The sequence below is a fragment of the Ammospiza caudacuta genome, chromosome 5, assembly GCF_027887145.1.
Source record: "Ammospiza caudacuta isolate bAmmCau1 chromosome 5, bAmmCau1.pri, whole genome shotgun sequence".
Classification (NCBI taxonomy): Eukaryota; Metazoa; Chordata; class Aves; order Passeriformes; family Passerellidae; genus Ammospiza; species Ammospiza caudacuta.
Genome location: NC_080597.1, coordinates 5,305,830 through 5,328,239, shown reverse-complemented (window position 1 = coordinate 5,328,239; position 22,410 = coordinate 5,305,830). Strand labels below are relative to the sequence as shown.

The window sequence follows — 22,410 nt, the reverse complement described above, 5'->3', positions numbered from 1 at the left end:
TTACCTTCTCTCTTCAGGATCAGTGCTGACTACTTATTCCCTACCCTCAATTCTGATATTTTCTTCCTATTGCTTATTTATGCCCTTTTCTGTAGCTCTGCTTGTGATGAGTGTGGAAATTCACAAGGGGATTTTTGAGTGGTGCATAACTCAGGCACAGAGATTCTCACAATATCTGTGGATCCTTTGGTGCATTTATCTGGTCTCCTTCTGCACAAACTATCCAGATTCCTCCTTTCTCACTAAGTTTCTTAGCTCCATGAGGCCTCTGAGAACTAAATTAAGATCCAGCTTTGCTCAAAGGGCTTTGAGCCTTTTTGTTTGTTGCATGTTTCTCAGTCTCTGTGCCATGTAAGATAAAGGCTCAATTTCTGACCTCTGTCTCCTTGTGTGGATGCTCATCACTGTTCATGTCCCAGCCTTCTGCACAGTCTGTGGAAAGCTCCTTTTGGCCATCCTGTCTGTGGAAAGTCTCCTTTTATCCTCAAGGGAAGCATCAAGGTTTAAAGAGTGTCCATTTTCCTTGACTGGGATGTAGAGAATGATATGAGGGATTGCTCTTGTGTGCTGAAGCATCCCATGGATCACAAATTTCAGCATTAATAATCTCTAGGTGCACAGATTCCACTTGGTGTTAAACCTGAAGCAAAAAGGGATTATCACTTAGATAAAAGTCTAATTCTGTGTTTTGGAGGATCCTGGGAGTAGGTGGAAGAGATGGGGGGTGCTGAGGAGTCAAAATAAAGGTCAAAGTTTGTAAAGGAAAAATGGTGGAGAGGAAGAGGAGGAAGAAGCTGCTGTGAAGTTCCCCTTTCAGTAGCATAGCTAGAACTCATGGCTAGAGATTCAGGTTTCTTGTTCCCTCACCCATGGCAGACAAGCCTGACTTAGGGAGTTTAGCCTGCATTTTCTTATCAACTGCAGTACATTAGCACTGATCTTATAAAATAAGGACAAAATCAATGTCAGGTAACATCAGGATACACCAAGATTCTAAGTCAGTATTTACTGTTCTGCCTGTGGATGTCATTGAGGTCCATACTGTCCCAGCAGCTACTCTTCATTTCTCCAGCATTGTACCTTCACTCATCACCTTGACATACTTATTATATAAGAAAGCTGAAGTCATACATTTTTTCCTGTGTAATCCTTGCCAGTTGTTCCATTTAAGTCTCCCTGCACCTTCCCATGAGATGCTATATACATTGAGGATCTTTGTGATGAGGCAGACACAACAGCAGATGAAGCCTTGATAATATTAAAGGAGCCCTGGAAGTCTTTGGGATGCTTTTGGACAGTGAGGGAAGAGCAAAAGGAAGCCCCTATGATGAAAGAAGCAACATGAAATAATCCACTAGAAGTACATTGTATCATTTTGGGGAAGATATGTATTCTCAGTCATGTGACAGATAATTTAGGAAAAGAGGTAGAGGAGGACCTGCTGCAGTTGTACATCTAAATGCACAACAGCACATCCATCAACAGTGCTACTTGTGAAAGATTCCTGCATTACTGAGGGGATCACACAACTGAGCATGTCCAGAAATAATTTCATCACATTTTTATTTCCAAGAGACATGAAATGATTTTAGTGGCAAGGGTCTGGCACTGAAAAAATCAGGTGCCAGTTTGCAATTAGTTGGCTTTGTGTTCTAGGATAAGACATCTAACTTCCCTGAGCCTATGTTTAACCATCCATAAATGAGAATAATTCTCACACATCTTCCAGGCTGCTGGAATGTTTAATTAATTAGTGTTTCAAAACTGTTCTGGATGATGCAGATAGGAGGCACAGTAAAGTGCTGCTATTACTTCTTAACACTATGTGTACCTTCCATCTATTTTATTTGTAACTGCAAAAAGCCTATTTGCTGCAAGGTGTTTTATTCTGTCACCCTATACTGCCTTCCAGCCAGAAAAAAAGAACTGAGCCAGACACTGAAGCGTTTACAGACACTTTTTGGTAGTTGCTGCAGTTAATAGAAACTCCAGTTGCTTTAAGAGAAGTTTCAGTTTATGGCTGTGTTTGAATTTAACATGCCATGAAACCATTCTGACATGCACAGAGCCTGAAGCTTTTGCTGCTCAAACCTTTCTCCACAAAGCTGAGAATCTTAATGAGAAATGAAGGCCCTGAGCTAAAGATCTCACAACAGGCTGCTGCTGTAAACAGAGCAGAAACTGCCCCCCAAGGTGAGAAATTCTCTTTAAAAGATTACTCTGCTGTGGAGATGGTGCAATGCCAGTGCTTTTGTTAGTGACCAAATCATTTGGAGCCAGGTACTTGTTTTGGCAGTCACCATATGATAAAGAAGGAAAACCCCACAGCATTTTGGAATGCTTCTGCAGCAGTGCTCTGGCCACTATGAGAGCACCAAAGTTAAACTCTTCCACTACTGGATCTTCTCTTTCCTGACAGTTTATTTAATTCTTGCACTCACCAGCCCCTTTTCCCCTCTGAAGCGTACACTGATGGTTGTTGGATGTATTCATTAATGGCATTTTGCAGAAGAGAGGTCAGTGTTAACTCTGGCTCACTTCTGGTATCAGAACATCTGAGATAAAGGTCTGGCCTCCATTTCACCAGGGGGATGCTGAGGGCCATCATGGGCAGCAGCACAGCCCTGTCCTTCCTCTGCCTTTGGGGCAGGCAGGTGAATCCTGCACTCATCACATTCAGAGCAACCAAGCTGCACTCAGTCAAAGTCTATTTCTGGTATTTGGGTTATTTACAAAGAGATATTCAGTGCAATGCAGAAAATTTAGCCTGAATTCTTGGTTTGTTAAGCTCCTTCACAAAGTTGGCTGTGGTCTGCATAGGACATTTTTAGAGGGGTGGCTGCCCCCAGCCAGGTATTCTCGTGTGGCCACGAGCTACATCAGCAACCCTCACTTTTTGTTTTCCAGAGGGAAATCTGAGCTCTTTGGACAGACTGAGGAGGAAGAGGGTTAGATGCAAAAAGCTGATTTATAATAATCTCTGTTACTCTGCAAAATAATGTCTTGAAATAGAACTACATAGTAATATTGTGGAATTAAAAATTCATACATAGTTAGAACGTGTCATTTCTCAAGGCAGTAGCAAAAAATTGTGGACTGGGTGCATATCTGATTAGTGCTAATTTAATGAGGGTGCAGAATCTCTAACTTACCCCTGCTGCTTTGCATCAGAAACACTGGGGATGATTCTGATTTTGCTAAATGAAAACATTTAAAAAATATATACACACGTTTATATCTAAAAGTACACACAATTATGAACACACATAAATACATAATTTAACATGTACTAAATACATATGAAAGATCTGGAGAGAGACAATTATTTCATATTTGTGTTGTTGTTGCCAAAACTGAATGAACAGTAAATTAAACAATGCTCACTGATCATTATTGTAATCAAATTGAATGTAAATATTTTGGCAGACACTGATTTATGTCAACAATTATCAGTAAAAATGTATTTGTTCTTTTACTGAAAAGCAATTTTCACATATGTCACCAAATTTAGCTACCCCAGGGCACGTTTTCAGTGTTAGGTGTGTGTGCAGTACATCAACTGAAGAAGTCCCAGCTGTCTTTAATAAATTAATATGAATTATTTAACAGCTGCTTGGATATTTGTACCTGCCCTACCTCATTGCTCAATATGGAAAGGTCCTTCTTGTTCCATAATCTTTTCAATTTTGTGCCAGTTTGGTAGATTGGGAGAAGAGAGAGCCGTACATAATTGTGTCTGTCTGGAAAAGGATTTGCAGTCTCTTCTGACTGCTTATTTTGGGGATTTATTTGTCCCATACACTCATGTGCTGTTTGCTCTGAATGCAGATGGCACAAGTGACAGCAAAAGTGCCCACTGACATTTTGGCTGATAGAAATTAAAATTTATTAATGGTGACCTGCAGCCAGAAACTGTCCCTGTACCTGGGGCCTTGGTCTCCCGTTTTACCACACTGCCTGCTCCAGAGCTGCACTGAGAATTTCCTCTGACTGTCCTTGACTTTTCTTAGTATTTAGATGGTTTAATTCAGCTGACCATAACATAGAATCTCCTCTTCTGTCCTCCTTGGCTCTCTCAGTTGCTTGTTAAGGCAAGAGAGCTCATCCAAGATATTTGATTTCTTGTCTGTTATAGTTGACTTTTTGCAAATGGAAAGAAAAAGGCCCCCCCAAACTGTTTGCAGCTATTTTTGACAAATGTTTGTCAGAAATTAATTCAAATCCCTTTATTTTTGTGACTTATTTCTTGTCCACAAGGAAAGTTTACAGTTAGACAGTCAGTATTACCAGTGGCTGTGTAGTCATTAGTAACATCTTTATCTTTCTGAGGAGAGAGAAATAACTTCAGTAAATCAGATTACCCATTAGTTGGGTGGAAGATTGGTTTTAAAGGTTGTTTTTTTCACCCTTTCTCTCATAAAGGGAGAAGGGGGTTTGGAAGGTGGCAGCTTTGAATACCTAAGAAAAGAGCATGACTCACCTTGTTATTGCTCCTGAGCAGGGCAGGTTGGGTGCTTCAGGAGTGTAACTTGGCGATCAGAAAGGATCTTCTCCTGTCATGGCCGTTCCAGTAGCAGGGCATTCTCCTGGATTTAGTGACACTGAGTGACAATTTGCCATAAATTCCATGTAATCATGAGGATCCTTTCAACCTCATTACAAGTTATGATGGAAGTTGCAGGAATTCCTTTGGAGCATCTCTGAGTTTCTTTGTGCTAGAGTTTCTAGGAGTTGGCAGGGGGCTGGTCTATCAAGGAACCTTAAAGTGAATAACATGACAACTGAAATGGAATGAAAATGCCATTTTTCTGTTCAGCAGTATGAGTTTCTTAACAAATGTGGCAGAGCTGTGCCATAACTGAAGCTGGAAAGTTGCAGGAGGCTTTACAGACAGAGCGTTTCTATTTTGCTATTTCTAGTTTTTTGTAAACAGTATTACTAGGGCATCTCCAAGAGCAAATAAAACAAACAATTTGACCTTCCATAACTTATCAATGGAAGTGGATGGATGTTGTTGATTTGGAATACTCCATGGAGAAATCACTGAGCTCTAAAACCCTTTGCTAGCAACAAACACGAAGCAGATGCCATGTTGTTTGTTACTGGTGACACCTTCAGAAAGCAGAGAATAGCAAACAGATTTTCTCTGTACCAGTGGGACCCACATAGCAAAGTGCATATTTGACACATATGAGAAGAGAAAGGAGTGCTCTCCATGTGCCATCACTGAGAGATGCTGAGAGGGGCAGGGTGGAGACTGTGAGTAAGGAGAAATGGAGGGGAGCATGTGAGCCTGGGCTCTGGAAAGGAGCAAGTGGAAGAATTGTAAGGTCATTGCAGGAAAGAGGACTTGTTTAAAGCTGTAACAGAATGACTCAGAAGATAAGCAGTTGGGGAGATCAAATGTAAGCTGAAAAGTGCAGTGTTGGAAAATAGAAATTTGGGGCATCCCTAATTATTTGTATGATACAATGGAGGTGTCCTTGCATGTGTGAGAGATTCCAGGGTAATCGTGAAATTTTATGTAATTTTCCAGGGTATCCTGAAAGGGCTGAGCAGTGAAAGTTTTGTTTGGAATCCTTTCTGCTTTGATTAACCTTGAAACACATGCAGGGTGCCTGGAACTTGTGGCATCACATGGCAGCATCCTCAGTGGCAGTCTGAATGAAAAAATATATGGTTTGGTGTGAGGCTTGAGTTGGATGTCCTGGCTTCGTTGAAAGGAGTGAAATTTAACATGCTAAAGTAAGACATTTTTCTGTGCAACATGCAATTCAACCTGTCTTGCAATGGGCAAATAGGTTAGAAGATTGGATGTGTGTTTGAATAAAAGTAGTGATTAGTCTGGTTTGCATAAAGGTATAAATGTCAGCTCCTTGTGTTTTAAGGAACTTGTAGCTGGCATCAGGAAGAAATTGTGCATGCATGCAGCTGGTTTATGTTACCAGGATCTTCAAGACTTCGTGGAGGTCAGGTACTGAGATTTAGGTTTTTCTATAGCTCTTTTTTTGCCTTTTGCAAAAAGCAGTAGCTGACATTGTTGCTGAAATGTTTCTGTCTGTATTAGTTGTGGAATGGAAAAGGGAAAGGAAAGCTTAAAGCAAAATTTGGGAATAATCCCTGAAGCCAAGTCTCCTAGTCCTGCAGTCAAACCACAGAGTAATGCCTTTTATAGGCTGGTAAAACCCCATTTTACAATGGCTCTTTCTTACTTGAGAGGCTGTTCTAGGATTTCCATTCTTTTTTGTTAGAAATCTTTCTTCTAATTTCTGTTAGAGATCATCAGCACGAGCTCGTTCTTGAGCCACAGTGTTCTTTTGGTTAAAAAGCTCTTTTCTCTCCCTTGTATATACCATGATTTGTGTAGAGGCATCACATGGTGTGATGTTATTGCTGGCTAGCCTCAGGTGAAGGGATCACACACCAAACCTGCCTTGGCATGAGTGGGAAGGCTTCCCTTACAAGAGGAAATTATGTAGCCTCGTGTTTGGGAACTGTTAGAAGGATTTGAAGCAGCACAACTTTGAGTGTTGATCAAGTCCATGTTTATTCCACTCCTCTAATCAGCAGGGATGAGTCACTCTGCTGTGCAAACCTGGGCCTGGCAGCAGCTCCAAGGACAGAAGTGATGCTGAAGGGTCATGCTGCTTGTCTTGCCCAGTCCAAAAGCAGTTTCTGTTTGTGAAAGGATCTACACACTTGACAGGAAGATTGTGTCCATGCTGATGTGAAGCCTCGGCCGTGTGGTGGGATGCAGCAGTTTATTAGCAGAACTTTTTACTGCCGCCATGAGAACAAAGGAGATGAAGATCACATTGAGTAGCCTGACCTGTCTTGAGAGGATGTTGGGCCAGCCAGAGTACCTGCCTTGGCATTGAGGCCTGGGAGCTTTTCCCTATTTTTGCCATTTTTTCTGTTAACTTTGCACTCCTTCAGTTCTGTCTGTCGTGTCTGTCATTCCTGGTGGAGCAGGAAAAGGCCTTAATGGCAGGGCTGGGCCTGCTTTCCTTTCCTTTTGATTAATTTAGGCTTTTTGATTAAATGGCAGCTTTCATCCCTTTCAGCAGTCACTTTGTGACAAGGCAATTTATAGATGCATTGGCATTATATGATTAGGACAAGCACAGTAAATAACAAGTGAGAGCAGTGATTTATTTTGATATTTAAACAGATCCTACTCCAAATTCCAAGTTTATGCTGTTTTCATATACAAAAATATCTTTTATTTGTTTGCTGACAGTCTAATACTTGGTGCATCTTTCAACGATAACTGTTGCCATGCAATTCTGAACACAAAAGACCAAACATTCAATATTTCTGTGAAATTTGGTCTGTATTTCTGCAAAACCCAAGCTAACTAGATAAAGAGAAGGAAAGGTTAGAATATCAACAACTCTTTTGGCGTTTCTATCTCACACCAAATGTGCTGATAATTGTCATGTTCTGGTTAATCAACAGCAGTTAATCTCCAGATACCAGTGTAACCATCCCAAACTCAAGGTTTACAGCCTCTCACTGGACACATTAACCCAAATGTGTAGAGACAGATATGTGCTAGTGACTGAAACAACTGCTGGAGTTGGTTAGATATTTTCTGGAAGTATTTCCCTTCTCCAAAAGTGATTTCAGCAAATTTGAAATACTTGAAAGATGTGTGTTAATTAGACAAAATAAATAAAATAGGGGAAGAACAGAAGCAGAACATCCTACCATTTTCTTTCCAGAGTTTTGGAACGGAGTATTTTGTTTCTTCATTATGAAATGTTTGTTTTGTTTCCAACAGCTGCATTGTTGTTATAAAACAAAAAGATGGAATTCGGATGAAAGGAAAGATTTGACTCCCTGTGAAAAAAAGAAGGATTTACTTCATTTTTCTGGGGGAATATCAAGAACTTTGGGCTTCCTTGCTTCTGTTGAGGATGTGGTTAAGTGTTATAGAGTTGAATTCTTCTGGGAGCCACAGGCCACACCGGCCCTGGCTGCAGAGCAGTTTTGTACAGTCCCTCAGGAACAGCTGAAGGATGAGTAAGATGAGTGAGGAAATTCCTGGCATTATGTGATGTTACCTTCACAAATTCATATTTGGGCACCTCCTCTGGACAGGCAGTAATATGAAGCACGCGGGCCCTGAAGTGGTACATGTGGGTAGGGATATTTTGAAGCAAGTGTTGGGAAGGCAGGACAAGAGAGTCACTTTGGTATTATTTGGTGTTGTAGGTGCACATAACAGAGCATAATCAGTGAATTGTCACCTCCTGGTGCCTGATAACAGGTTAGCTGCAGCTCTGGATACTTTCCAGCAGCTTCTTCTAGAAAGCAGCTCTCAAACTACCAACCCAGAAGAAATAATAGCATTTAGAAGCTCATGAAGTTGACAAGGCTGAAGGTAAAACATGTTCACCCACCTAAGAACATGCCATCTCTGGGAATATTTTGAGCAGATCCTGCCCCTGTCCTTACTGAAACAGCTCCCTCAAATGTGGGATTTCTTCACCCTTTGACTTGTTTTGCATTTCCAGGGGCAAATATTGGAGCAGTGTGTTGTTCTCACTTTGTCATTGTCTATAAGAACAGTTCTTGGGTCTTCTCTTTCCTCATGAGAGACTCTGCAGGAGTGTAATTTTTCTGCTCTCACTTTTGTTTTACATGTCGTACTAATTACCTTGGTTTTGAAAAAGGCTGGTTGGTCTATTAGTCTTCTACTGGTTTATTTGTCTGAAAACTTTAAGGGTGAGATAAAGAAGCAGCTTTCCCTATTTAATGTGATAAATGGGTGTTAGTTTGAACAAGGACTCAAATAAAAATAAAAGGTTAATGGCAGACTACTACCAAGAAATAAAGGCAATTTTGAGGAGGGGTTTAAATATGCAAGAATGGAAGACTGAAATGTCATGAAAGGACTGAGACATCACACCCAGATGGCTGTACATGTTTGCCTGCAGATGTCTACAAAGGTCACCCAAACTGTCATGCAAAGATCTGGGGTTCTGTGATTCCAGTGTATTTATGCTGATTCATGGATTAGAATAATGTCTCTGAAATTTCTTGAGATCTCTGCTAATGATAAATTCTTTCTTTAAAGCATTCTTTTCCTCCTAGATAGCTCTGATGTAAGACTCTCTGGCAGACTGACTAACATGATGTTTTAACCCTTGTTTGGGTTGTTCTGATTTCTCTCCTCTTCAGTCTTGTTAATAATCTTTACTGGATTTGCAGTTATAGAACTGAGTAGCAGAATTCATCTTGTTGTTATAGGGAAGTGCACAGTGCACCCTGGGTTTACTGAACTGGATTCTTGCAAATTCTGTGGATGGAGAAACAGCACTTTCTCTGCACTGGGGTGGGGGGTACAGTGGGGAACTTTACAGTTCCCTGTGAGATTTAATTCTGATTCCCTGAAGGTAAGGGGAGGAACCAAAATCTGCCAAGTTAAAAAGTTTCCTGTTGGAGAAAAGGTAGAATTGATGGATAAACAACCTAAAGCACAGACATCAGGTTTCAATAATGCTGTTAAATATGGAATACTTTGGCTGTTAGTTCCTGGCTTTCCCAGAGGAACTTGAGATTTTTTGTGCAGATCTCTTCATTGTAAAGCACAAATTCCCTGACAGGCTGGGTGATTTCTAGGGAAGATTTTTGTAGAGGCTTGCCTGTGGCACACGGGGAAGGGACTAGGAGGTGCCAGGAGGCAGCAGTGCCCTGCAGTGTTCCTGCAGCTCCTGACTCAACAGCTCAGGCAGATAATCCTCCATCCCTGCTGAGGTGAGGCTGTACCTTGGCTCAGAGCTCTGGCTGTGTCTCCATGAGTGCTTTTTCCTCTAGCACACGCTTCACTGAAGAACTCTGTGCTCCAAGAAGCAATAGTGAACCCCATACCCAACCCTCAGGTTAGGTGCTGTAACCAAAAGCCCTCCAGGTTTACCTGGTAGCCCCAAGGGCTGGCATAGCTCTCCTGCATGGAAATCTTAACTCCTGTAGGTTAAACATATATTTATTCAAATTCTTACGGAGCTGCAAGTTGAAGGATGCATTTTTGTCCTGGTTTCTGTCTGCCTGTTTAAGGATTTTGCTTCTTTGCTGTTGCTGTATGTGGTGGTTAGAGATTCAGACACTGGGACATCCGTGCTTGAGAGGAGAGTGTGGGTGTGTTGATGGAACTACCAGGAGGTACTATACATGCTAAATCTCAGGAGGCTGGAATTAAAAGATTTTTATTACCACATGAGAGCAGATGAGTTGAAATGGGTGTGCTACTTACAGAGCTCAGGTAAGGATTTCTTATTAACCCTTTTCACATGACTTGTTCCATTATGCCTTTTTCTTTTGTGAAGAGAACAGTTAGATACAGTTGTAAATATTCATTTTATAGTGGGCATAAATCAAAATCAAATCAGATTTGAAAGCATGTATGTGAGGAATTTTGGATCCATTGTTAACAGACAATTCTTTACCCCTAAATGTATAACCACCCTCCAAAATTTAGACAAGCCAGAACACAAAATGAGAGTGTGTGTAAATCTGGATCTTCCTATCCAAGTTTGTTTCTGCTTTTGGCACTGACTTGTTAAAGTCAGATTTGCAGTAGCTGCCCAAACTGTGCAATGTCAGTGGATGAGCACGTCTGCAGAGCAATGCACAAATGCATTCAAGTGTGCATTTGCCCATGAAGAGGCTGAAATTGTCTCTCCAGATACTGGGTAGGTGTAAACAAGTGACAATTTCTGCACACATGAACAGAAAGCATTTATAGATAGTGCGAAAATGGGATTTTCTGGAGGCTGTAGGAAATGTGATCTTCAGATACTTCCTTAAGGCAGCACCATCTCTAAGCTGAGTTCACATCTTTTATCTCTGTGTAACCTTACTCCAGGTTTCTGGATCTTTTTGCTTCTGCTTAGGAGGTTGCATTGAAAATCTTTCTCTGTTATCCTTGCTATTAATTATCCTTAGGTGTCAGCCAGAACAGCAAGCTCTACATTTCCCCAGCTTCTGAGGGGAAGCAAGTCCTGGAGCAGGAATATGCAGGCAAGAACAAAGCAGAAACTTTGCCTGGGCTGATCCAAGAGCCAAATCCAGTTCCTAACTCTTGGTTTCAGCCCTCTATTAGTAGCTGATAATCCCATGCACCCAATTTTCCCTAGCACTGACTAGTTTTAAAACACTTTGGGTAGTATCAACATCTAAAGATGATTAAACATTGCATTGTATGGGTTCTTTACTGTCCCACAAGTCAGTCCTGTCTTCTCAAAATGTTTTGATCTGTAAGTGGAGAAATGTGTGAGGCTTTTCTGTAAATGTGATCTGGGAGCCAAGGTGGGCTGCTCTTGGTTGAAGTTGATGTATTGTTCTGAGGCACAACTAGACTTTGATTAACAGTTTTATTGCTAGTGCTCATGATACAGAGGAATGCAAATAAATGTTCTCCTCTCTTGCTGCAATACAACACACTCTCGTATTTTAACTAAAATATTTGATTCAGACTCATCTAGTATTTCTCATCACTAATACTATTATTATTGTTTTTACTGCATTTCACTTCCAGCCAGTTGTTTTTCACAGTAGTTTGCTAGTCCAGCTAGCCTGAGGTATGGAGTGAAGCTCTGCCAGCAGCTGCTGTTGCTGAAGACACAATGACCCACAGCTTTATCATTGTCAAATGACATTTCTAAGTGCTTGGGGACATTGTAATCAGGCCTGGGATATTTCCTTTTCTGTTTTCTACCTGATCTGGTAGGTAGACTAGAACAGGCTTTGTCTGTTTTGGTCCTTAATTAGGCAGATTTCCTCCCATGGCTGGAAGCAGTGTAAGCAGCAGAGCCTCCATCCCTGGGGCTCAGTTTTAGAGCAGCTGCAGGCTGTGTGCTCCTTCCCTATGCAGGGAGCTGCTTGTGTCCCTGCCACACACAGAAACAGCACATTCCCACACGAGGGAATGCTGTTCTCACCTGCAGGTCCTGCTTGTGTCTGCAGCCAGCACCTGGCTTTTTATATTGCTGCAAAAGGAGGGAATCTGTACTTTGGGTGACCAGCTGCCTTCAGTCACAGTTGAGCTGTGATTTTGATAGCTGTGCTGCAGAAGCTGCTGTGAGATTGCATAGATCCTGCAGGCAACTGAGTGGAAAATACATTGTGTGTGTTTGTATTGTTTTCTGTACCTCTAGAGAAGTTTGGCTCTGTGCATTGACACTCTCAAAGAGAGTATCTAGCAGTTTATCACAATCAGGAAAGGAACAGGTGCTCCTCAGGCTGATACCCCTGTCCAGGAGAGCTCTGGCATGGCTCCCTGCCAAAATAACTCATTGTTTGTGTAAGCTGGGCTGGTGCTGTATAGAGGAATAAACATTGTCCAAGAGCTGTATAGGAACAACTCAGAGCAGGGAGAATCCTTTCCATTCTCATTCTTCTTGTGTCTTTAGCTTGGTCTTTGAACTCATACCACCTGTGGTGGATTCATTTTTCCTTCTTGTCACAGCTGTTTCAAAGGAGGAATACTTAGAGCAAACAGCAAGTCCAGATGGAGTGTACAGGTCTCTAAAAATAATGTCTGTGGAACTGAGCATGCTATTTTAGCCCAAACAAAAGAGGTTCAAATGGGAGTAGTTGTAGGTTAAGGGCTTCAATGGCAAGAGTGTATCTTCAGGTACTTTTCCTCCTCACTCATATCTTCCACAAATTCCTCAGGTTTTTTGCATTGATTTTTACAAGGTTAGCAGCTTTACAGAAAGCCAGTAAGCCACATCTTGCCGCAACCACATTTCTTGGCTTCTGTGCAGTCAAAATCTAAACTTTATGCCCACATGGACTTTTAAAGCAGTTCCATACATATGCAATGATTTAAAAAGCTCTCCCACAGAGGGTTTCATGTCTGTATTATTGTTTTGTTTATACTAGTAGTAGTAGCTGACTAAAGATATATCAGTGTCTTCTGGGGAGGTTTGTCCTTTCTGCACATATGTACTTGTGGATGCATAACAATATACTTTTTTCTTATTTTTTAACTCTTAGGCTATTTATGTCATTGCATCTTCAAACCCAGCTTTGGTTTGGAAGCATTAAAAATTATTTCCTACAAGAATTTTTCAAACTTTGAATATAGGTATGGAATTCTTGAAAGATAAAGCTCTTTTTAAAGTGCTTTAAAATTGTGGATTTCTTTACGTAGTAGTGGTGCAAAAAAACCCAGCAATCAGCTTTTGCAATCCCAAACAAGTCCAGATTAAGTTACAAAATCAGCAACTGTAACTTTGGCTCCAATGTGCTGCATACAGTTTGTTTCACAAAGAGATGGTTTTGCAGATGGAAATGATTAGCAATAAAATGTATTGCAATAATGGAGCATGCTAAGGTTACATAAGTTCAAAAATACACAGTAAAAACAGATTGTCATTTGCCTTCTCATAGAGCTGACCCAATTAAAAATGGTCACTGTGCAGCATCACATGAGCAGCTGTCCCTTCAGTTCTCTTCACTTATCTCCTTTTCTTAATTTCTCCATTATTTTTCCTCTCCTTGCTTGATCTATCAGTTCTTCCCACTTTGTGTTTGCATATCCCACTTAGCCTCCGCTCTCGTGCTTCCACAGGAGATCCTTTATTCCTTCTCTGCGGTTCTCTGAGAAGGGATGTGCAGGAAAGACAAAAAAATCCTGTTGTGATTCACCCCAAAGTGCAACCCACAGCTCTTGAGGAGCAGTGCTGCTGTAGGGAGCTGGGAATTGGTGTGTTGATGTGCTGATAGATATGAAGGCTGCCCTTTGTGTTTCCTCCAGGAACGTCCAGACAGCAAATGAATCAGTGAGTGTAGAGGGCAGGTTCATTTAATGGTAAATCATGCCTTTCCCTTCCCACCCAAGGCATATAAAAGGAACTTTTCTCCCACAGCAGGGAAGAGGCAGGTGCAAATTCTGGGACTAAGGAAGATCTCCTGTGCCTGGCAGTATAAGCTGTTCCCTTATCCTCTGTTCAGGATGGCTGCTGGGGACAGGAGCACACATTGCACAGACAGTGTATTGCATTGCAGTTAGCCTGAAAAAGCCATTGGGCTGCATTAGTAAAGGATATAAAACTCTGTGTGAAGCTGCTCAATGAGGTTTGCAGTTAACAAGGCAGGATCAGCCCACTGAGGAGGGGAAAGATGTAAGAAATTACATTTAGATTGTCTTCCCTCAGCTTGCTTCATCAAGTGTGATTATCTGACTACCCTCTGTCTTGTTAACCATGTACAATAGCAAGTGTACAAAAGAAAAATAAAAGCCAACTTGCTCATTCAGGGAAGCACAAATAGGATAAACACCAGAGCTTCTGCATGGCATGGTGGTGCTTTGCTTTTACAGCTACCACAAGGTGGGAATCTAGGGAAATAGCCAATTTTATATTCTCCTAGGCATGAATTCTGACAGGCAAAGTATTACATGAAACTAGCAAGTGACAACAGGGCAGGCTCAAAGCAGTCACAAGAACTTGGCTTTTAACATGTCCTAGGAGACATCTGTGGATCTCCTTCATGCAGGGTGTCATGGATGATAAAGACTTCACAGAAGTTCAAGAAAGGCCTAATCCAAATGTGCCTCTCCTTGGTTTTAGTGACTCTGATCAGTGTGACCACCCTATGATGGATTGTCCTGCTTTGACTACAAATTTTCAAACAGCTCAGGGATTTTTTAGTCTGATGAGATTGTTGGAGAATGAGAACATATGACTGTGCCAGTGTTCCTCATGGTTCTGGTTCTCTTTTCTCATTGGGTGTCGAACTTGTGGTGTTCCACATTTAGAGTGCAATTCAGCTGCATAAGCTTGGGCATGTGCCCTTTTAGGTACCCAGACTTTCCTACCTGGCCTCCAAGGAGCTTGGCTCTTCATTAGGGACCATGGCAGATCTGCCAGTCCAGCATGGCTGCCTCAGAAAATTTTTCAAGTTTTTGAAAATGTCTTTGTTCAGAAAACTAAAACTTGTCCTTAAAATATGTTTTGTTTAGCAGTTTTTAGTACACTCACATTTGACTGTATGCTTTGAATTCTTTATTTCCTTCCTTCCCTCCTTCCTGTTTTCCCTTAGTTCTTTTTGTGAATTTCTCTTCTTTTCACTTCCTATCAATGTCACCTCTTCATGGTGCTCTTCCCCCTTCTCCAACTCTGGTAATGTGGTTGTTCTCCACAAATAAAAATGGTTGTACTTGTGTGGTTCCCAGATGAAGGCAGGAATGATGAATCTCACTGCATGTTCTCAGAAGGCTAATTTATTATTTTATAATACTATATTAAAGAATACTGAACTCAACTATACTAAAAGGATACTTACAGAAGACTAAAAGATAATAATGAAAACTTGGGACTTCTTCTGGAGTCCTGACACAGCCTGACTGTGATTGGTCATTAAGTCAAAAACAATTCACGTTAAACCAATGAAACAATCTCCAAACACATTCTAAAGCAGCAAAACACAGGAGAAGCAAATGAAGATAATTTTGTTTTCATTTTTCTCTGAGGCTTCTCAGCTTCCCAGGAGAAAATCCTGAGCAAAGAGATTTTTCAGAGAATATGATGGTGACACTCCATCAAAAAGGCATTTTGGAGTATGGGTGCTGCCTTTACTTTGTGAGCTGAAATGAGCCTGTGGATTGTGTAGTGAGCTCTGTGTGTGTGTGTCACTAGAAACTGTAAACTGACACCTCCCAAAGAGCTAAATTACACAACAAAAGAAAATCCACTTCAGTTTTAGCCGATGACTTGGCCTTCCCACATGCCCACTAGCTAAATTGCAATTGGGATAATTCATTAATGAAATCATCTTCGAATAATAGTTGTTTGGATTGAATCAACTGCATCTGTGTACCTTCCTTCTGACTGCCTTGTGTTGGGAGTGTGACTCAAAGGCTGGGCCGTCGAGGCTGCTCTGAGCACTTTGCTGGCCAAGTGTGCAGTGGTAGTGGCTGTGGCAAGTGCCAACCCCACCAAAAAAAGAGCAGTCAGGAGCCCAGCCCTTCTTCTGAGCCATCCCCTTCCCCCTGCTTCCCTGCCTAGTCTCTATGACCCTGGGCACTGAAATGGCCAAGCTGTTCCAAATCCATGTCACCAAGGAATGGGTTAAAACACTGAAAAGAGAGAGTGGCTGTGTGTGTAATGCCTGCACAGCCACCCACGTCCTGAGCCCCAAAGGGAAAGCCTCAGATCTCCTTATATGGGGATCTCTTTTCAGAAGAAAGTGGTCAGGATTTGGCTGTGCCTGTGTGAGCACAGTGCTGTCACCTCCTGTGTCCCAGTGCTGCTTTCTCTGAGGCAGGAGGGAAGCTGTGGGGGTCAGGACAGCTCAAACTCTGCTGCTTTTAGTAGTACAGTGCACCCACAAAGAAACCTGGTGGGTATGATCTTTACTTTTGCAGCCTTTCTTGAGACCCATAAACCCTATTTGAATATTGTGCTGCTATAGATTTCCTGCTTCAGCTCTGTCCAAAATTTTTTTTTTGTTCTTCAATTTTTTTCTCTTACTGCTTTCCAGGCATGGGCACGTTTGTGTGCACAACAATACCCACACATGCACTCAACCCAGTACAGCTGGCCTGCACATGAGCACAAGGGTGTCTGAATGTGCTGGGGGCTTGGGATGATTATTTACATTTCCTTTTATGGGGATCTCTGCAAGTGTAGTTTTCTGGTGATTCATGTTTTGGCCAAGGCTTGAGTCTTTTTCAGCTTTTTCATTAAAAAAGCTGTTCTGTTTAGTGATACTTTGCATTTTTGCCCCGCTGACTGCCTTGAGCTGTGCAGTGCTGCGTGGTGAGGAGAGAAGAAAAAGAAAGCTGGGACACAGGAGTGTCTGGGGAGTGCAGTCAGGGCTACAGTCCTGCCCAGTCATTTCCCAGTGTCCTTCCAGAGCGACAAAAACAGTGACTTCCATCTTCCCTGCCTGCCACCCAGAGCCTGCAGCTTCTTGTTTCATTTCAGTGCTGTATCTGGGGTGAAAGGGGCTTTGCTCTACACACAGGCTCATCTCAGAGCCACGGCCACCTCTGCCTTTCTCTCATGGGTGAGTTCCCCTTCCTGCTGCCTGGAGTGCCCTGGGTGCATCCTGGCAGGCAGCCCCAAGCTGAGCTGGAGTTTGGCTCTCCCAGGCAGGTGTGCACTGGAGGGAGGTTCCTGTGGCTCTGCATTTTGGTTTATGTTCTTCAGGCTGTGCCTTTCCAGCAGGCTCACCCTGAGCAGCTGTATGGAATGAAAGCAGTGGTGTCTGTCCACCAGGCTCAGCAGCATGGGGGCTGCCAGGTCCCATGGCCTGTGAAGGATATGTCTGGCTGCATGTGCTGTGGTGGGGAAGCTGGGGATGAGCACAGGATAAGAGGGAAGCAGCTGCCAAGCTGTGTGGCACAGCTATCGCTGGGCTCTGGTGAGTTTGACTCCAGCACCTCAGTGCTTCTTTTTCTCTGTGTTTGATGTAATAGCTGTAAATCATGCTTCTCCCTCCACTCCCCCTCATTTCAGCTTCACTCTAAGTCCTAAACTGAAGGAAAAGGCAGGTTTTGCAGACACCAGAAAACCTTCAAGCTCAAGCCCAGAGCTTCTTTCATGGGAGACCTCAGTTCTCAAAGCAGGGGGATGGGCTCTGGAGCGTGGTTCAGCCACACATTGCCCTGAAACCTCAGCCTCGTGCTGGTACAGGGGAGCCAGGGAGCCCTGCCTGCCCCTGAGATGGCAGCTCCCATCTCCCAGGTGTGAAGGAGGGGCACTGTCCCTTCACTGGTGCTTTGACACCACAGAAAGCCTCATCTTGTGGCAGTGCATGTGCCACACTGTGAGCAGGCAGTCACTGTGCCAGGTATCCACCTGCAGTGTGAACCCAGCAGCACTTTGCTCTTAGAGATGCAGTCACTAAGTTTTATTTCCTAAATGAGATTGCAGATGGATCCTGTCTGCCCTGCCCTGGTTTTCTTAGCATCATGTGGTAAATTCTCTCTGCCTTAAGCTGACAATAGCCATAACTTCAGTTTCTCAGCAGAGGTTAGAACCACTGCATGAGAGCTGTGGGCAACTGCACAGTGATCCAGTGGGATCCAGCTGCTGCCCTTCAGTTCCATCAGTCAGCAGTAACTTACAGCTGATGCCTTCCTTTTCCACTGGTGATGCAATTGCTTCATCCCTTTAGAAGGACTTGAATTAATTTCTGAGGGATTGGACTTTTCTCATCAGGCTGTCTGTGACCCCTGACAGCACAAATACTGCAAACCCAGACTTGATTAATCATTAGGCTTTTAAAGAAGATTTCCAAGCCTAGCTGCCTGGATTACTGATACAACAACCTTTAGTAGAAAGGGACATGGTTGATGTTCACCTACATAAACAAACATTGCTATTTCTTCTCTACAAGACTAAGGTTTGGGAAGGGCTTTTTAGTTGTGTTGAGTCTGTTTTCAGAACCTCAAAGTAATTACCTCATTTAAGGTCAGAAAGGTCTCTCTTCAGTTCCCCAGTAGCTATAAAAACACCCAAATATTTCAATGCCTGAATGAGAACATGATTTGTGGATTTAAACTTGGGCATGTGTAACAGGTGCAATTCTTTTACTTTAGGCCCTTCAGGCTGTAAGTTCCATTCATTTGAAAGATCCTTGTGGGTCCCTTCCAACTCAGAATGTTCTGTGATCTGTGAAAAGTGCTGTTAGTAGCTTTAATATAAAAACATTTGTGCTTCTGTTGTCACATTCCATTCATACAGCTCAATGTGTCCATTCCACCACATGACTGGTTTGAGCTGAACACCTTTAATTTTTGTGATTGCTGGCAGGCTTCTTGGTACCTCCTAGGTTTGCTTAGACTTACTGAAAGTATGTATTTTTTTAGAGCAAATGAGGTTTTAGTTGTGACATAAGCATGTACATGATCAAGGGAATCCTGAGTATCCATCTTCAAGATACCCCTGGAATCAATTCTTGGCTTCACCATTGCCTAGTCCTGGACTCTGAGGAAGTCATTTAAACCACCATTTCTTGAGTGTGCTTGTGTATCTGATTCCTTGTGGTTTATATCCTTCAGATATAAAACAGATATGTCTGTTGAGTTCTCCTTCTTTGTTCTTTGCTAAGGTCTGCATATTTATCTTTTCCTTCCTTTTAAACAGGTTACACTGAGTTTAGATGCAGTGATGTCAAACAGTATTCAATAAGTGATGTGTAATACGTGTGTAATTTGTGGGACCTCTTGAGCAAGAGAAGATAAATTGACTTTTGCTATCTTTGTGAGCTAGAGAATCTTATGCTAATGGCTTGTTTCAAAATAGATACTCAGAGAAGTCAGAGTAAGGAAAAAACTTATTAAATCATGAAACTTCTCTGGCTCCTAATATGGAATATTTTCCTTATGGAGCACGTTCAATTTTTGTCCAAAATCTTTCGAAATACCCTCAGCAATGGAGCTTTTGAACTTGCTCTTGGAAGACTGCTTGATGTCATACTAGAACTACTTGTAAAGACAAATTGGCGTTTCAATGAAAGTTTATCTTTTCATAATTTATTGTCATTACTCAGATTTACTACATCTTGCACAACCCAAAATTCCTCTCCTTTCTTAGTGTTTATAGCCTTCAAGTATTTGTCATTTCTGGTTGTATTCTTTTTCTTCGTTGTCTTCGGGCCAAGGTCTGTGTGTTTTGTTTTCTTAACATCGTCTTTTAAATCAGCCCCTGGATGTTCTTGTTTCTCATCTGCTACTGCTTTAGCTCCATTTTTTGTTTAAGTTAATGAGATGTCTCAAAGTGAATGAAATATCCATGAGTGTTCTAGAAAAAGGGACAGAGTCTTGTAAAACCATTTCAATTCATGGGACTGTAAGGAGGTCACAAGATCCCTAAATCAGTGTGGGAATTCCCAGATATTCTGTTTATTACAGGATTTCCCATGTAAATAGAACACCTTGTAAAACAGATTTTTTTTTTCTCTCTGTTTCTGGGAAGCCAGCACTCACAGCTTGCAAAGGCTCCTAATGTACCTGTGCAAATAAATTGTGCAGGTAGAGCAAGTCTGGTGGGTTGAATTGAGTGGGGAGGCCAGTCTGAACCCTGCCTCTTGCTGTGTGACCACAGTCAGATTTGCTGTCCTCATGTGCTTGGGGTTTCCAGTTGTCATTCCAGCCTTTAAATCTACTTTCTACAAACTTTCTGATTTCTGATCTAGCTTTTCTAACCATTCTTTTTTTTTTCTTTTAGTTTTTAACCATGCCATTATTTGTTAATAGATCCTTCATTTTTTCTGAGACCGTGATGATGTTGTTGGGTAAAAAGTGGACTAACATACTTTTATATACTATTCCAGTAAGCTAAGTGTGCAAACTTGGTGTAGAGCCAAACTCCAGATTTTGTTTACTGTCATTCAGCCTGCTTTTGCTTTGGTTGATTTTGTTCCTGTCGAGATCCAAGTAAATTAATTCTGTGAGTAACGTTTCCTGAGATGCTTTGTCAAATGCTTGTGCTTCAGCTATATCATGTATGCTATATTCCCTCCAGCCACAAATTTTAAAATTCTGTGCAAGATCCTCAGGTTTTTCTGGCAGTCTCTATTCTTTAGAACCTAGTGCAGCTCAAAAATTTCTTCCATTATTGTGTAGTTTAGAGCTGGCTGACTGTGGTCTGCAAACCCTAGTTTTGTGTTTCATGCTGTCTGCAGAGAATTGTCTGGTCAAAAAATGCAGTCTCTTCCCTTGGACACTAAATTTCATTATGAGCACTTAGAGTACATTAAACACATTTCTTAATACTAGTCACATGTATAAGCTGCTCTTCTATTTGCTACAGGACTGTGAGCACAAATAAAAGGAAAGTAATGTATATAATAGAATGAAGAAAGGGTGTTGTCTTAATTACTTTGCATTAAGCAGTTGACCTGCCTCCAGAACAGAATATACTCTCTGGTAAGAAAACTCAGCATCTCTTTGGCCTTGGAAGATTTCTATAGGGAGCTACAAAGGAGCTCTGCACCTTTTATATCCTCTCCTTTTGCTGGGAATTATTGCAGTTCTCTTTATGCATAGAAGAACTACTCCATCTGTGTGTAGTCAGCTTTACGTATCCTCCTTTGGGTGCTGGGGAGTAGAGTAAATTGTAGCACAGACTGCTGTCCTGGCCTCAGGGTGGTTGGTCTGGAGTCCCCTCCCTGCTTGCAGCACACCTCCTGGTGTTCCCTGCTGAGATGCCATCCTTGTCCTGGTGATTGCTGCTTCCTCTTTAATTTTAGACTTCCTGTTTTGATCTGTTCTAATTTGTTGCCAAACAGAAAAAAAAAACCCCAAAACAGAGTAATCATCAGTGCAGGTTCACATCTTGTGCTTTGCAGGTGTGTAAGGGCATTTGCACCTAAAGGGTTTCAGGCATTTTTGTGTTTTCCTGCCCTGTTGAGCGTCCTGTTACTTGTTCATGTCCTGTGACATGGTTCCCTTCCTGCCATGGGCCCTGTGCATCTTTCTGCACCTTTGCCTCTTATGTCTGTAGTTGTGCACCCCTGGTTTCCCTCAGAAGCCAGGTTGTTCCCTTGTCTGTGCCAGGGCTCCAGGGTTTTCTCCCTTTTGTGAGGGGCCGACAGCTCCTTTTTTCCTTTTCCAGCTTTTTGTACCCTCCATTCATCATGGAGAGGATCTTTTATCCTCCCAAATACTTGCCTCACACCATTTTCCTCTTTCCTTTTCTATCATGGAGACCAAAGTGGAGCCTTGCAAAGAGTCAGTGCTATGATCCCTAGATTTGTCATTTCAAATACTGGAAGTTTTACTTTCTTATAACTTTCTACATGGCCTGTACTTTTAGAATGTGTTTAAACCTTTGTCATCTTGACCAAAATTGCTCTTTGGATTCTCATATTGCAGCACATAAATATATTTTATTTTCTTCCTTCCTCTAATAGTCATACTTACATTTAATGTTTTATTCTATTTCCCTCAAGTGGAATGAGTTTTTTTGCAAATTCTATCTCCTGCAAATGAGAAAAATAAGATTTGTTTTACCATGTAATCTTTACTTTTCTTCATGAAATATAATCACAAAACTGTGAGTGAAGCTTACTGTTAATATTAACTCTTTAAATCTCTGTTTAGGACAAATATCAGTACCTTATTGACCTAGGAAAACTTGTAAAAATTAATTAGATATGCAAAATGAAATATTTTATCATGATGATAAATTCTGGGGCAAAGAGAACTCTTTTACTATATCTTTGTCTTCTATTACTACAAGTACTGCACAAATTCCTTCACAAGTGAAGGTAGATAAGAGAGCCACATAAAGAATATCTTAGATGGCTCTGACCCAGTTAGCTCTCCCCAGCCAGGAACCAGAATATCTTTGTCTTATTTTTTGCTGGCCTGTGTTTTTCTCAGTAAATTTTTCACCTGCTGGTGTCTCTAATTTTATATTATTGTTCTATTACTGCAATCCTAAG

General features: G+C 41.7%; 1 protein-coding gene across 2 annotated transcripts in view; it reads left to right on the top strand.

Annotated features, from left to right (window-relative positions):
- CACNA1C (calcium voltage-gated channel subunit alpha1 C) overlaps positions 1–22,410 on the top strand; it is a 454,710-nt gene that overhangs the window by 211,039 nt on the left and 221,261 nt on the right. The window lies entirely within an intron of this gene.